The following is a 14,356-nucleotide window of genomic DNA, read 5'->3' on the forward strand; positions in this document are numbered from 1 at the left end:
CTGCAGCAAGTACAGTCATCACTCTTATAAAACAGTTGGATGTGTCAGAAAGTATAGTTAATACTGTTATAGAGCTCTTTATCAGTGTGAACAAATAAAATGCATCGCACACCCCTTCAAACTCTGGATTTCCTGAAATAAACACATTATGTGAGATTCTCTTAAGCCTAGCTACAGATGAAATAAATGTTTAAGATTTTTCAGAGTAGTTAGAACATAGATTGGCATAGCTGGTTGTGACAATTTATAGTCATTATAAGTAGCTAATTATCTTAATGTGGTGTTAAGGGGTTGCACTTGCTAGAATTAGTCTGCTATGTAATAGTTGAACTTCAGACTACAGGGGTCTAAGAAACTCAGTAACCTGATGGCCCTATGACTGTACTTCTGTGGTTTTGTAATATGAGCACTTTATTATAGTCCTAGCAATGGAGGAGTTTTACCATATACATGCATTACTTACACCTCAATGTGTGAAATTAATTACTAAATTATTTTACATTTATGCCTACTTTAAAGATCAAGTCATAAATTCATGCACATATTCATGCAGGAGGTAAACATGTTAACTACACTTTCACGTCTACTTAACATTTGCTTGTACTGATCTTCAAAATGTGAACGCAAAATAGTTTGAAAAACCATTTAGTAATTACAGTACTATTATTCACACAGTACTATAAATCACACATTGAGGTACAAGTAAGTGTTCATAATTATAAAACCCACTGCTTGAAGTTTCTTAATTTACTAGAGTGGTATATCCCCAGTAGCTATATGGAACAGTTAATTGTTTGTTATTTTAGTAGTTTTTCAGTAAACCTGCATTCAGTGATGTTTTAATGAAAGTTTAAAACTTAGTAAAACAATTATGTCCCATATACTTAAAGTTACTGACATTTTACTATCAGTATAACTGGGTACAACTACAGTAAAGCAGCTTAACAAATTAGTAAACTAAGAACCTTCAAGCAGTGACCTTTTGTTACAAGTAATGCATCTACTGTATATAGTGTAACTATTCCCTGGACCATTGATAAAGTGGAAACCACAAACTTGTCTTGGGTCCAAATATATGTACAATGGTAAAGTGAGACCATGAACACATATCCTGGCTATTGATGTGATCGGCAGTGTTGGGCAAGTTACTTTGTAAAAGTAACTAGTTACATATTACATATTACTTGCAACCGAACTATTTAGTTACAGTTACATATTACCCATAAAATAAAGTAACTGTAATAATATTACATATTATATTACTTTGTGTCCACAGCCTTAAGCTGTCACGTGTGAAACTACCACCTTATCACGTGACATGATTGCGCTGTTGGACAATATGCAAATTTTGGTTATAAGTAAGAAGCTGGTGAATAAGCTTCATTCAGTAGGCCTCGTTACTTCGCTGTGGCTAGGCATTACTCAGAGGATAACTAACGAGATTAGTAACTTCGTTACTTGTAGTAATAATATTACGTAATATTAGATTCGTTACAGTAACTATGTTACTTAGGTAACGCGTTACATTTGTAAGTAAAGTAGCTTGCGTTATATTACCTGTTTTTTATAGCGTATTTCGTTATATTACTTTGTTACCACAAAAGTAATAATATTACGTAACGCGTTACATAAGTAGCGCGTTACTCCCAACACTGGTGATCGGGTATCCTTTTTGAGGAGATCTATTGTATATGTTGCCATGTACATACGTAAATCGAATAGTGTGGAGTGAGGCTATGTATGTAAGTGCACTATGGTGAGATTTGACTTAATAAAAGTATTTCTGATGGGATGGTACAACATTCACATGTTTATGGATGCATGGTGATCTCATGTAAAGTCTACCTGCCTAATATAGACCATTTTTTGGATTTGCTAGAAAGGGGGTTAATGCTACATTAATATCCATATAAATTAACTGCAGCATATAGGTGGTCTTTCAATACAGGTGGTCACTAACACAGATTGCACTGTACCTAGACACCTTCACTCTGTAAAACAAATTTGGCATGGCCTTGTTGCGAGTGGTTATTGGAGGTGCACACCCCCATACAGCAATTATAGGCTACCAAATTCCACTGCATACCACAACATAATTCATTATATCTCTTGTGCTCATTATGGTCCCACCACAAAAATTTACCAAACATAGACCATGATCCAATCATTATTTATGAAAAACTTGAAGAATTTCAAGCAGCATTTTTTGAAATATAAAGGATTAAAGTTTTCAATACAGTAGTTTTGAACCATAATTAAGCAGATATCCCATAATTTAGGGATCAATGGAAAGGTCAATCAACAGTCTTCCATCAGTAAAAATTATGTTTAGAGATGGACCAATTTTTCATGAAAATATTTGTGGTCATAAATCAGAAACTATGGGGTGCATGGAGCTAAAAATTGACATGAATGAGAAGCACCACAGGTACTACAAAAACACCAAGTTTCAACAAAATCCGAGAGGTGACCCTAAATTCCTTGTTGACATGACATGGAATGACCCAGGTGCTACTACTACACATGAGGGTTACTATATTACTTATATCCCTGTAGTCTAAAATCTAACTTATTTAGACCATTTATGTAGTTGTTGTACCTTAACAGTGTTGACAGCTGCTTGTAACAGAGAAATGTAGTAGCAATTCATACAAACAAGCCATCACTCTACCCGTAACAACAGTTTCAGGTTAATTTTCAGGTGATGATACATTGCCAGTGCTACCAGAGTTGATACCCATATATGGTAAACATGAAAAGGGTCTAAGTAACTTAGACACCTCCAAAATCCACCACAAAATGGTCTAATTTACATTGATATGTGGAAGTGTTTACTGAACTGATAGTATTTTAATAACACAAACTATTCTAGTATTAAGCACACTAATTGTATCCCATCCAAAAACAGCTTATAGCTGTAAAAAAAGTGCGCGTCCAAGTAAAGCAGAGTTAACTGCGACAAAAAGTAATGATATCATAATGCGGCCATGTGCGAGGTGTGCAAGTTGTAATATTAGCTAATCAGATAATACAATGTTATTGTTAAAGTGTTAATGAGAACTATGTGATGCTGCTAGTTTTGAAGTGTGTGAGCATCTTCATAAATGCCACATAAATTTAATTCTCAATAAAGCAATGTGTATAGATTCTCTGATAGTAATAAATAGTTTGAGTTTGGCCACCTTTCCTTTGTTCGTAGCATTGCTGTATACAGGAAAGGCGGCCAAACTCAAACTATTTATTACTATCAGAGAATCTATACACATTGCTTTATTGAGAATTAAATTTATGTGGCATTTATGAAGATGCTCACACACTTCAAAACTAGCAGCATCACATAGTTCTCATTAACACTTTAACAATAACATTGTATTATCTGATTAGCTAATATTACAACTTGCACACCTCGCACATGGCCGCATTATGATATCATTACTTTTTGTCGCAGTTAACTCTGCTTTACTTGGACGCGCACTTTTTTTACAGCTATAAGCTGTTTTTGGATGGGATTTCAATACTTTTTGTTAGAATAAGCAATGCACTGTTGATAACAGTAGGTGAGTCAGTAGTTTCCATGGTTTTGACAGAAACCCCAGATTACAGTGACAGAATATTAAAATATAACTGTAATTTTAGTGGCCAGGGCCGCCCACATTGGGGGTAACTGGGGTATTTTCCCCCCTACCACAGCCTGAAAGGGGCCACTTGAATACCTGTTTAAAGAAAGATCGATATACTCTAATAGAGCAGTCAGGATCTAGACCCTTCCTTGCCCCTGGGCCCCTCTTTAACTCTTTTCCCTGGGCCCTCTAATTTCTCTGGACGGCCCTGTTAGTGGCATGCAACTGCAGTCAACTAACACCCATTTTAACTAGTAAACCCTTAACAACACTTTGCCTTTCATCTTGTACTGCATTGAAACGATCAAGATACTCTATTAGAGCAGTCACAAAACAGCTGTAACACAGCCATAGGCGGCGGAAAGGGGGGGAGGGGGGGGGCTTAGCCCCCCCTCAGAATGATATCACACCGAAATTATCTTTCTTGGAGTGGGGCTGAAAACCGTGATAAAGATCGAGATACTCTAATAGAGCAGTCACTCTAATAAAGTATTCAGTGTGTAGCGAGCTATGTAAGGATTTTTATGTAGTTTATCAGCTAGAAATGGTAGCTGGTGAGGTGGAAGCTCTTGTCAGTTGGTTGCGACCTTTTTTTTTTTTTTTTTTTTTTTTTTGGTCTCACCTTACTAAACTATAGAAATAAGTCTGGGTCAGCCCAGCCCCCCTCATATCAACTACTTGCTCCACCGCTGAACACAGCAATCAATATTTAGCATAGTTACAACTTCTGCTTAGCATCGGATTGTATAGTTTAAATTACTAGCTACTTACAGACTTTACAATATAAAAATATGGCACTTGTAGAAATGTGACTGTTTTATTAGAGTATCTCGATCTACTTCAAGCATTGACTAATTCAAGTGAAGAAGCTACGCCCCTGCCAAGAGATCTTGTGAAATGAAATGAGAATAGTAAAGAAAAGGCAAGTATGTACAGAGACAATAGAGGGGCGCGTAATTATGTCCTGTTGTAAATAAACGCCTTTAAAATTTATATTACTACTAAATAAACGCACCAGAATAGGCTTGTGTGGCTGTTGTCTCCAAGGTTGTCTCATTATTTGTCTTTTCGTGTTGAAGGGATTTAGTCGCAATTGGTGAGTTTAACTATACATGTATTTGTGTTGTAAAACTTAATTGTAAAAAGGCGATTAGCACATATCATGATAAACATGTATTTGTCACAGTAGAGTCTCTCACGAAGTCACGATTATTATGAGACATTGGACCAGGGTAAAAAATTTACTGCTATATTTAGAGGTTGTAGCGTTTGTATATCTTAGTATCTTAATAAATAATCCCCCATGATCACTAATCACTAATAGTACAGTGAAAACTGGTCATTATTCAGGCCGTAGGGACAAAATTTTCTAACCTTGCCTTTTAAAGAGGTGGCTGCATTATGCGGCCTTAAAAAAAGGTAAGAAGCATGCTGTTCTAACTGGCTATAGAGATGGATTTAGTGTATGACAGCGTATGAGACAGTGAGTGCTGGCAGCAAGGGGGCAGCCAATCTGTTAGAGCACCAAAAGCACTGCTTCAGACATAGGCAGTTGACTGTCAGCCCCAAGTGTAAAAAGTTTCACTGTTGGTCCTTATAAGCTCCTGATGAAGAAAGTGATGAAGTCATTATCCATAGGATATATTTTTCAGAGTATCCATTTCAGTTCTACAATATAGTAGCCAAGCATAAGATGAACATAACACAGCATTCCAGTAGTTTAGTGGTGACCACAACACTGCCTGAGTTAAACTGTGGTGAGATTTGAGACTACCAGAAGCCCTGGAATGTCTTCAACACATGAAATACCAAATATCTAATGCCTGGCTTTCATCCACAGTGGACCTGTCTTGGTGGCCACTTGTACAGAAGGGAAACAGCTAGTTGCCACACCCCTTAATTATCAATTTGTAAAATCGTTAGCAAAATTGTGTGTGCGAGCAAGTGCGATGTGGCAGTGCCGTGTATATGGTTGCTGCCTAGCAGTGACACATCACGAGTATTGAAGTCACAATGCGTTACTGTATCATCCATCTAAATACAATCTCTGAATGTGTCATTTTGTGTAGAGAGCAATCTTCCACAAGAAGTGACCTGCAGGTTTCAGTGTATATCGTTAACCATTAATATTGTTCACAATATTGTGAACTATATGTACAGTGAAACCTCACTTAGTGGCCACCTCTTTAATAAGACCACCTCATTATATTGGCCACCTCTAGTAGGTCCCAAATATAGCTAAGCATTACTTATGACCTCATTAATAAGGCCACCTTGTTATTCAGGCCAAATTTTTTGGTCCCACAGCCTGCCATATTAATGAGGTTTCATTGTACTTATGTGAATTTTTATTTTTCGTAACTTTTCTTCAGGTTTACTGATGGGCACTATGAAGCATTGTTGACTGGTACGTGTATAATGTGGTGACTTGAAATGCTAAAACAGTACGTAGCGTGTCTTGTATGTACATGTAATGTGTTGTAATGTGTCCACACATCCACACATCTTAGAAATAAATGTAATTGTATTCTCTATAAATAGTCAGTTCCATTGTGCCACTGGGTCATAAGTTGGTTGAGTATGGATCATCCAGGGCACTTGAGTCACATTTTGTCCTGGCCAAGTGGATCTCATCCACTGACAGAATATACAGGATCAGATCACGTGTATAAATTACGGTGGAACTTGTTTATTGCCACCTTCACTCATTCAGCAGGTAACAGTGTATAAATTCTCAATTGGAATTGGCTTTTCAAGAGTGGTTGTCTTTCTATACTAGTGGCCATTAAGATAGGTTGTACTGATAGAGTGTACATACTAGAGATGCAACAATATCCTCCACTTAGTGTCGTTTGATAGTGATGCAATGGAGACTATGTATTATTGCATTTAAATACTATACTATTATATTGCAACTCTAGCACGTATTTATAACAGGAATGTTTGTTAACCGTTTAGACATACTGGAGCCACACCCACTCATCTGGATTCTACAAATGGAGTCATACCAACTTGTTGTCATCATACTCACTCGTTACTCCCATTGTGTTTGGATGAATATACATGCCGTCATGTGAGACTTGCTACCATGGCGGGCCACTGGAAAACATTTGCATAGCAGTTATATTACAGTCATTATTGTACAATTCTTACATTATTGTTGTGAAAAGTGTTTGGTATTCATGTGTCTCCTCTGTATGTTGTAATTACATGTGTAATTTTGTGTGGGGGTGCTATAAAATGCAATAATGCATGGTGACAATTGTATTAGGCGATTTTGCACACTTCCTTTTAAGCTAGCTACATGTGCTAATTACTCACAGCTTGTGTCAACAACTGGTAACCGCAGTTGTACTCTTGTGTCATTCTTTAAGCCGCGCCCTTAGAGGACAAATTATGTGGGGGCGACTAATTTCAAAACGAAGGATGGTATGCAGCACCATAGATTAGCTATATCTATGGACTATAATCTATGGCAGCACACTTCTTGGTGGCTATATGTACTGATTAACTACATAGAGCGCCAGTTCATCAATACCCAGAGACCGCAGTTGTGCTCTGCGTCATTCTTTAAATTCCGAGTAAAATTCTTAGAGAGCAAATGACGTGGGGGCGACTAAATTCAAATTTCAAACTAGCCATTCTCGAAAACAAATGTTTCAATCTGAACGAAACTTTCAGAACAGTTTAAAGACACATTGCCCTACATGCCAAGCGAGTATTGCGGAAAACAACAATCTGGGATTTGTATTTGGCCTCTAGGTCGACTGAGGACGACTGAAACTTCGTTTGGTGCTGAAATCACGACTGTAGGGTAATCATGTATGGTGAAATCGATGATGTGAATCTTGAGGTGATTGAGTGAATACTGAAGCGATAACAGGGCGATCAATGTTCGGAATGCACAAAGGAACGCAAGGCATACACCTGCGGTTGCGTCTAACCGCATGTGATAAAAAAAAAATAAAATAAAAAATGAAACGTCCCCTTTCATGTCGGCAATCTCGATCACGAAACAATCGGCATGGATTTGCTTCACTGCTTGTGTGGTAGTTACTAGTGACATGATGAGTTCAACTCCAGAGTTTCAGAGGGATAGCGTAAGTGACGGGTGGATTACAGGAAGGCCAAATTTGAGAACGTTCGTTCTTGTAAAATCCTCACGTAGTGGTCGCGTCATTTATTGTCTGCGGCGCGCGTTTCTGCTTTACTGGCCGCGCGACTCACTACCGTGAGTCTTGATAAAGGAAAATAGCCAATATGTTGTTGAACTGACTTTTGGTTTAGTATCCACTGCCTTAATAGATTTATATTGTGCATGCATGTCCTATTGCATGTCATTCACATTCATAATTTCCACTTCTAGAGACTGGCATCAAATAACGAGCTTCCTTTCAACACTCATAATTATTTACAATGTGTATTCAACAATGTTAAGCCAACATTCTTACTGTACAATCTCAGAAGACTGAAATGTCAATAATTTCCTGTGTGGTACATTCAAGTTTGCTTTGCTCTCTGCATGCTTTTAGAATTGCCATTGCTAGAGATATATCATAAATGATGTGTCTCTTTCAACATGTAGTAATTCATATAAACTTCGGTGAAAACGTTGTGAAATTAAGGGTGCATGGTGGACAAGAAATAGCTGCAATGATGCTAGCGAAAATAAAGCAATGCATTATTAAAACTTATTTTCATTAGCATCAATGAAGCCATTCCTTGGCCACTATCTTTTTTGATTTTACAACTATTTTCATCCAAGCATATGAAGGTCGCACCATTTTTTCACAGCTTGGTTGTTTTGTGCAGATTTCATTTCTTTTGTATTTACAAGCATAAGGTCATAACACCACAACATCAGCCTTATGGCTGACTTGGGGGTTTGTTTTTACTCACATTCTTCTATCTATACAGATGCAACAATGATTACATGTGAATGTTACCTGTAGGTATGGTGGTCTGTGATTTGAGCCTTGGTAAGTATTTTTCTGACAGATTTTGTGCACCATTCTTACTCTGTGGTGATTGCTGTTCTATTAGAGAATCTTGATCCTGAAATTTTATACTAGTTTAGTTTTTTGCCTTTTAACTGTAACTCTATTGTTTTCCAAACCACTTCTACAATGATCAGTTTATGTATATACAAATTTTCAAATTATTCACATGCTAGGTTTACCATGTAGCCAAGACAAAAATTTGATTTTTTATATGAATAAAATAATGTTCATAACTCTTTCAGTGGATATTCATACATGTAGCATACTTAAATCATTAATTCACCTTTATATTGCTCTTCATTTGCACTGAAAATCATGGCAATCGAGTTATACATTAATGTTATGTTGAACAACAATTTCTACAAAGTGTGCAAAAAGAAACTGAAACCCCAATAGACTCCCATGATCATAGAAGAAAAAAATTTAAATTTTAAACATACATAGCTGATGCAAATTTAATCAAATTTTCTGTGTGGCCTACCTTACTGTGCCTAACAGACAGCTATAAAGCAAAATTGGTGTGCTTTGGAAAAGGGGCCATAAAACTACAGTACCACCCAGAGGTAACATTACAATCCCTCACGAGTACTCAAATTCAGCTAGACACGATGCATGACTGGAATACATCATGTGCGAAGGTGCATGGTTACTGGAGCCTGCCACCTGAGGGAGCTCCTACATGTGGTGAGTTAGTTAGCACACACCTGCCAAAGAAATCGCAGATTGAAAATTGGCTACACGAGTGTCAACTGCTCGCATGTGTAATGTTACCTCTCAGTGCGGCACTGTAACTGCTTTGCATGAATGAACAAGCTTCCTATCAAGATATCCATAATGTGGCATGCTGGATTTCTTGGCCACATCACACATTATCATGCACGTGTTTTGATTTTCAACTTCATAGAAATATTTTACCACAAATTAAAGTGACAGTTCTACCATATAGCTGGTAATTTTCGAAAGGTTTTTATTTTCGGGTATTTCAAAGAGGCCCTTCTCTTCGAAAATAAATTCCCACGTCCGGTTGTTTTTCGAAAATAAATTCCCACAAGTGAAAGCAACCGTTCAACTTTTGGCGATTGATTTGTGTATTCCTCGAGTTTTAGTTCAGTATTACTGATGATAATGGGTAAACTGTATCATTACTGTACCAATAACCAGAAAACAGGTGATTCAGAATGGGAATTGATGCCGTCTGCTCTAGAATCTATGGTAGGATAGCTAGTTATGATCGAGCGTGATCGTGCCAGTGAATTCACTCCACCCGAGACTCCCTCAGTCTTCTCTCCAGTGCACAGGAGTGGGGATTATTTCATCAGTAAGTCAGTTTTCGGCAAACATTCATGCATCTTCATAATTTGTGACACCAATTTCCATTTATTTGAAATCCATCCGGACTTCAAAATATGCACTGTTTGAAATTAAAATCTTTCGAAATTCAGATTTTTCTTTTTGTGCGAAAATTTCTGTTTCGAAAATAACCCGCTATACGGTATTAGAGTATCTATGCTCTTCCCTTATGTGATAAAGATATAGTAATTCTGTATGGCTGTTTTATTAAAGTATCTCAATCTTACCATATAATTTGGTGTAGGTTTCGGGTAAACACATACCTTTGCAATATTACCCTTTAGATTTGTCTTTGATCAATTTGTTGAATTGCACTGGTGTGCACGTTTACTGCTTTCATTTGTTTTTATCATTACAAAGGAATATAGGCAGATCTGAGGAAGGGAATAGCCCTCCCCCCAGCCCTTCTTTTGCCCCCATTGTACTTGTAGGACTATATTGACACCAGAAACAGGAATCATGCATTTACAATATATTCAGAAATACAGAAAGCCAATGGACAAATGGAAGACAATAGTTATAAATGCACTTTATACAGTTATAAACTGTATACACTGTGAAAAAAGTGAGGCAAATAAGTTGAAATTTTGTGCAAAGATTGAGATACTCTAATAGAGCAGTCACTACTCTAATAGAACAGTCACAATCTAATGTCATCAATTGATAATATATGCAAATGTTACCTTAATTTGCTTTAGTACACTTTACCATCAAACAGGTTTTATCTCAGATAGGCTAAACAGGTTCTGGGCTTACAAATTTTTATACGCTTTGCAAAGCATACACTTTGTTAGCTATAAAAAAATGCTCCCAAATTCAAATCTAGGTGGTCTAATTTTAAAACGTTTCTCAGAAGTTATCCAACTAGAGTCATAGAAAGTGTGTGCCTTTCATTCATCAGCTATATCAAATAAAATTATGGAAATGAATATAACTTGTGCAGTAAAATTCCATTCTTCTTTTAGTAGTGGAATAAACAGTTTTATCCTAACTTCCCCCTCCCCTTGGCCTCCCTAACAGTGTCTCCTAGATCTGCCTATGCAAAAGAAAGTGTAAAATTATTCTACAAGGTAAGAAATTGTTTAAAACTAAAGTGAGTCAGTGGTGGATTGTTAGCCCAAAACTTTGGAGTTATATAGGCACAAAATGAAAGCATTCATGAACTTTGTCTTACAAACTACAACACTACAGGCTATCAGTCACAAAAGCCCTGCAGGGATGGCTTAAGTACTACAATAGCACAGTGTTTAATGGAAATCAACATGGACGTTAGGGTCTGTTTATATCACTGGCTGTTCATCAACAGTTATTTTACAGAATGACACAAACTACAGTAGACCACTGGAGATCACCAAATTTTGTGTTACACTGATTAATTCTTTTAGGTCAATCAAAAGTAGTTCATTATTAAATGTGCAGACTATAAAATGTTATTTTAAGGCTTCATATAATTGGCTTAGTTCTACCTTATAAGGGACAGGGGTATCAGATAGTAATACAATTTATTGACATATCACTAAAAGAACATTAAATTTTAGTGTCTAAGGGAAAAAGTCCATGTAACAATAATGCCAGGCAAAGTTAATCCACTGTTTATTGTCACTGATTTATTAGCGTTACTACACTACTAATAACTATTTTATCATGTTTTTTAATATTTCTGCTAACGGCATCTAGCACAAGTATGCAAAGCTGTAGCAAAAGGTACTTTAGAGACAAGCCAAAACCACATTTGAATTTTACTGGAGCCTTATTTTAAGCATTGCATTCTAAATTTGATATACTCCAAAAGAGCAGTCATAACTATCCTCCATTAAAACAGTCAGGTACTAAAGCAGTATCCTACAGTTAAACTGTATTTAAGATAAAATAGTCTATTCTAGGAACAAGGATGATTAGTAACTTCACAAAGTCTGGCTTCATTGAAAATGAAACTGATTCCAAAGAAAGTTCTCCTTACAACACTGAGGATGAAAAGTGTTCAAGAGCTGCCATTACACTTATATCATAGGGCAACTGAATGGGCAATTGGAAACAGTGGAAATGGAAACCGGAAATGGAAAGTGGAAATGGAAAACGGAAATGGTCAAATCATCATATAAACGTACCCTAGAGTGAAACCCTTGTTTAGTGGCCACCTCTTAAAGACCACCTTCTTATAAAGACCACCTCCATACAAAGACCACATTGTAATTAGATCTCAAAGATACTGAGCTGACCTTATAAGATCATTTCATGGTCCATTGAAAGACCACTCTCTTATAAAGACCACCTCTCACATTTTAATAATAGCTTAGATTTCAAGCATCTATTTCATGACTTTATCAAAACAGCTAGGCTCTTATGGTCCTAGGGTAAAACCTCACTTAGTGTCACTTTTAAAGATCACCTCTGCACAAAGACCACTTCTATACATAGACTACATTGTAAATAGGTTCTAAAGATAGGTAAAGTCACTTCATGATCATCACCTTTTATAAAGACCACATGGTAATATTTGAACAGCTTCAAACATGTATTTCATGACTCATAGAAGAAGTTGATGTCATCTCCCATATTTTGGTCCACACTTCACTTAAGTCATCTACCATTATTGCTCAGTTTGTACCAGAATGTGTCAAGTCCTTAGTCCATGCAAGTGAAATGTGGCTAGCACACTACAACCTACTGTATCAACAAAAAATGAGAAAGAGACAATGACCTTAAGAGTGTAGTATTGTTTAGCTGACCTAGCTGTTTTGATAAGTCCTGAAATAGATGTTTGGAACCTAGGTATAATTACAGTGTGGAGGGGTGGTCTTTGTAAAAGGGTGGTCTTATAAAAGGTGACGATGAAGTGGTCTTATAAGTTTAGTATGCCTTACCCATCTTTGAGATCTAATTACAAAGTGGTCTTTGTATGGAGGTGGTCTTTATAAGAAGGTGGTCTTTATGAGGTGGCCACTATACAAGGGTTTTACTCTAGGGTACATTTATATGATGATTTGACCATTTCCATTTTCCATTTCCACTTTCCACTTCCATTTCCACTGTTTCCAATTCCCCATACTGAATGCTTGTAGTTATATAGCTATTTTAGGAAAACATAAATGTAGTGCAGCTAAAAGTGTCTGTTTGTAGTATATTTAAACTAATTTGATTTTTTCTCTAAAAATAGTAGCTATCGTCTTCATAGTGAAAAATGAAAAAGGACTACCCACCCTCTTGAAAATCCTAATTGTGATTAAACCAAATAATTGTGAAACTGGTTAGTCATTGAAGGCTGTATCATGAGTGTTTGAGTTTGATATTTGTGTGGATTGACATATCCTATGGTTGGTAGAGCATGATGCATAGTGATGACATGATGATGTAATATCTAGGACAACCATGTGCACCTCATGTATACAATTATTCTATTAGTAGTGCACTGTGTTTGTTGAATCTGGTGAATAAACAATTTGTGTGAGATCACTAAGATATTGTATTGACTATCATTGCATGTATAATATCGACTGCATGGGTGGATGACTTCCAAGAAACTTATAGGCCATTTCAAATTGAATATTAAGGTGTTTTCAAGGTTATGGGATTTTGTAAAATTAGATTTTCTGAGATTTTTATATTTGCTGGCTGTGCAGGTCATTTTGGCTTAGAATATTTTACAAAATTACTCTCTCTGAGAGGAAATTTTTTATAGTTAAGCATACTATTGAAGAAAATGGGTAAACTTGGGCTCTCATTGTATATCTACTCTAGGAGACTTTTAAAATTAACTGCTGAATCTTAGAGCATTTTAAGGTTGCATATGTAAATTTTAACCTGCATGGAACATATTAAACACTCTTGAGAATACCTAATTTTATGGTTTTATTAGACTAATATTGTGCAAACTGTTCAGAGTTTCAGCTTCTCTGATACTCAATTCACAAACCTTGTGTCTATTATGCTGGCATTATGCTCAATGACCTGTTACTCCTCTGCTGACATAATTGGTGAATACCTAGTGACTACATTTCTTATTGATATATCATGTGGGATATCTCTATTAGTGAGAGCAGTCACATGATCAAGATACTAGTCACAATAATATAACATACAACAAGATCCATAAAATAAAAGCTATAGAAACAAGAGATATGATGGTATTACACAATGGTAATGTGGGAAAATCCCTACACTGGCATGTTGTTACAATTTGTTTAATGCTAAAGTAGATATTTCCTACCTGACTATTGATTCATTACTATTTATTGCATGTACCTTAACTAATAACTTTACAACAATTTTAGTATAGCAAGAGTTCATAATATTTGTACAGGAGATAGTATCTAACTGCCAGTATGTCCTGTACAAACACATACTATGAACTGTTGGTTATAGCATAACTATGATACACATATGTTA

The 14,356-nt window shown here is 36.3% G+C and overlaps 1 protein-coding gene and 1 long non-coding RNA gene across 2 annotated transcripts in view; one reads left to right on the plus strand and one right to left on the minus strand.

The window, feature by feature from the left end:
* LOC136258543 (uncharacterized) overlaps positions 1 to 14,356 on the minus strand; it is a 90,952-nt gene that overhangs the window by 49,884 nt on the left and 26,712 nt on the right. The window lies entirely within an intron of this gene.
* On the plus strand, positions 3,406 to 6,882 carry LOC136257899 (uncharacterized). The gene is made up of 3 exons (XR_010702292.1): positions 3,406 to 4,716; positions 5,993 to 6,064; positions 6,579 to 6,882. It is a non-coding gene; the product is annotated as an uncharacterized lncRNA (long non-coding RNA).

This window comes from Dysidea avara, chromosome 6, assembly GCF_963678975.1.
Source record: "Dysidea avara chromosome 6, odDysAvar1.4, whole genome shotgun sequence".
Taxonomy (NCBI): Eukaryota; Metazoa; Porifera; class Demospongiae; order Dictyoceratida; family Dysideidae; genus Dysidea; species Dysidea avara.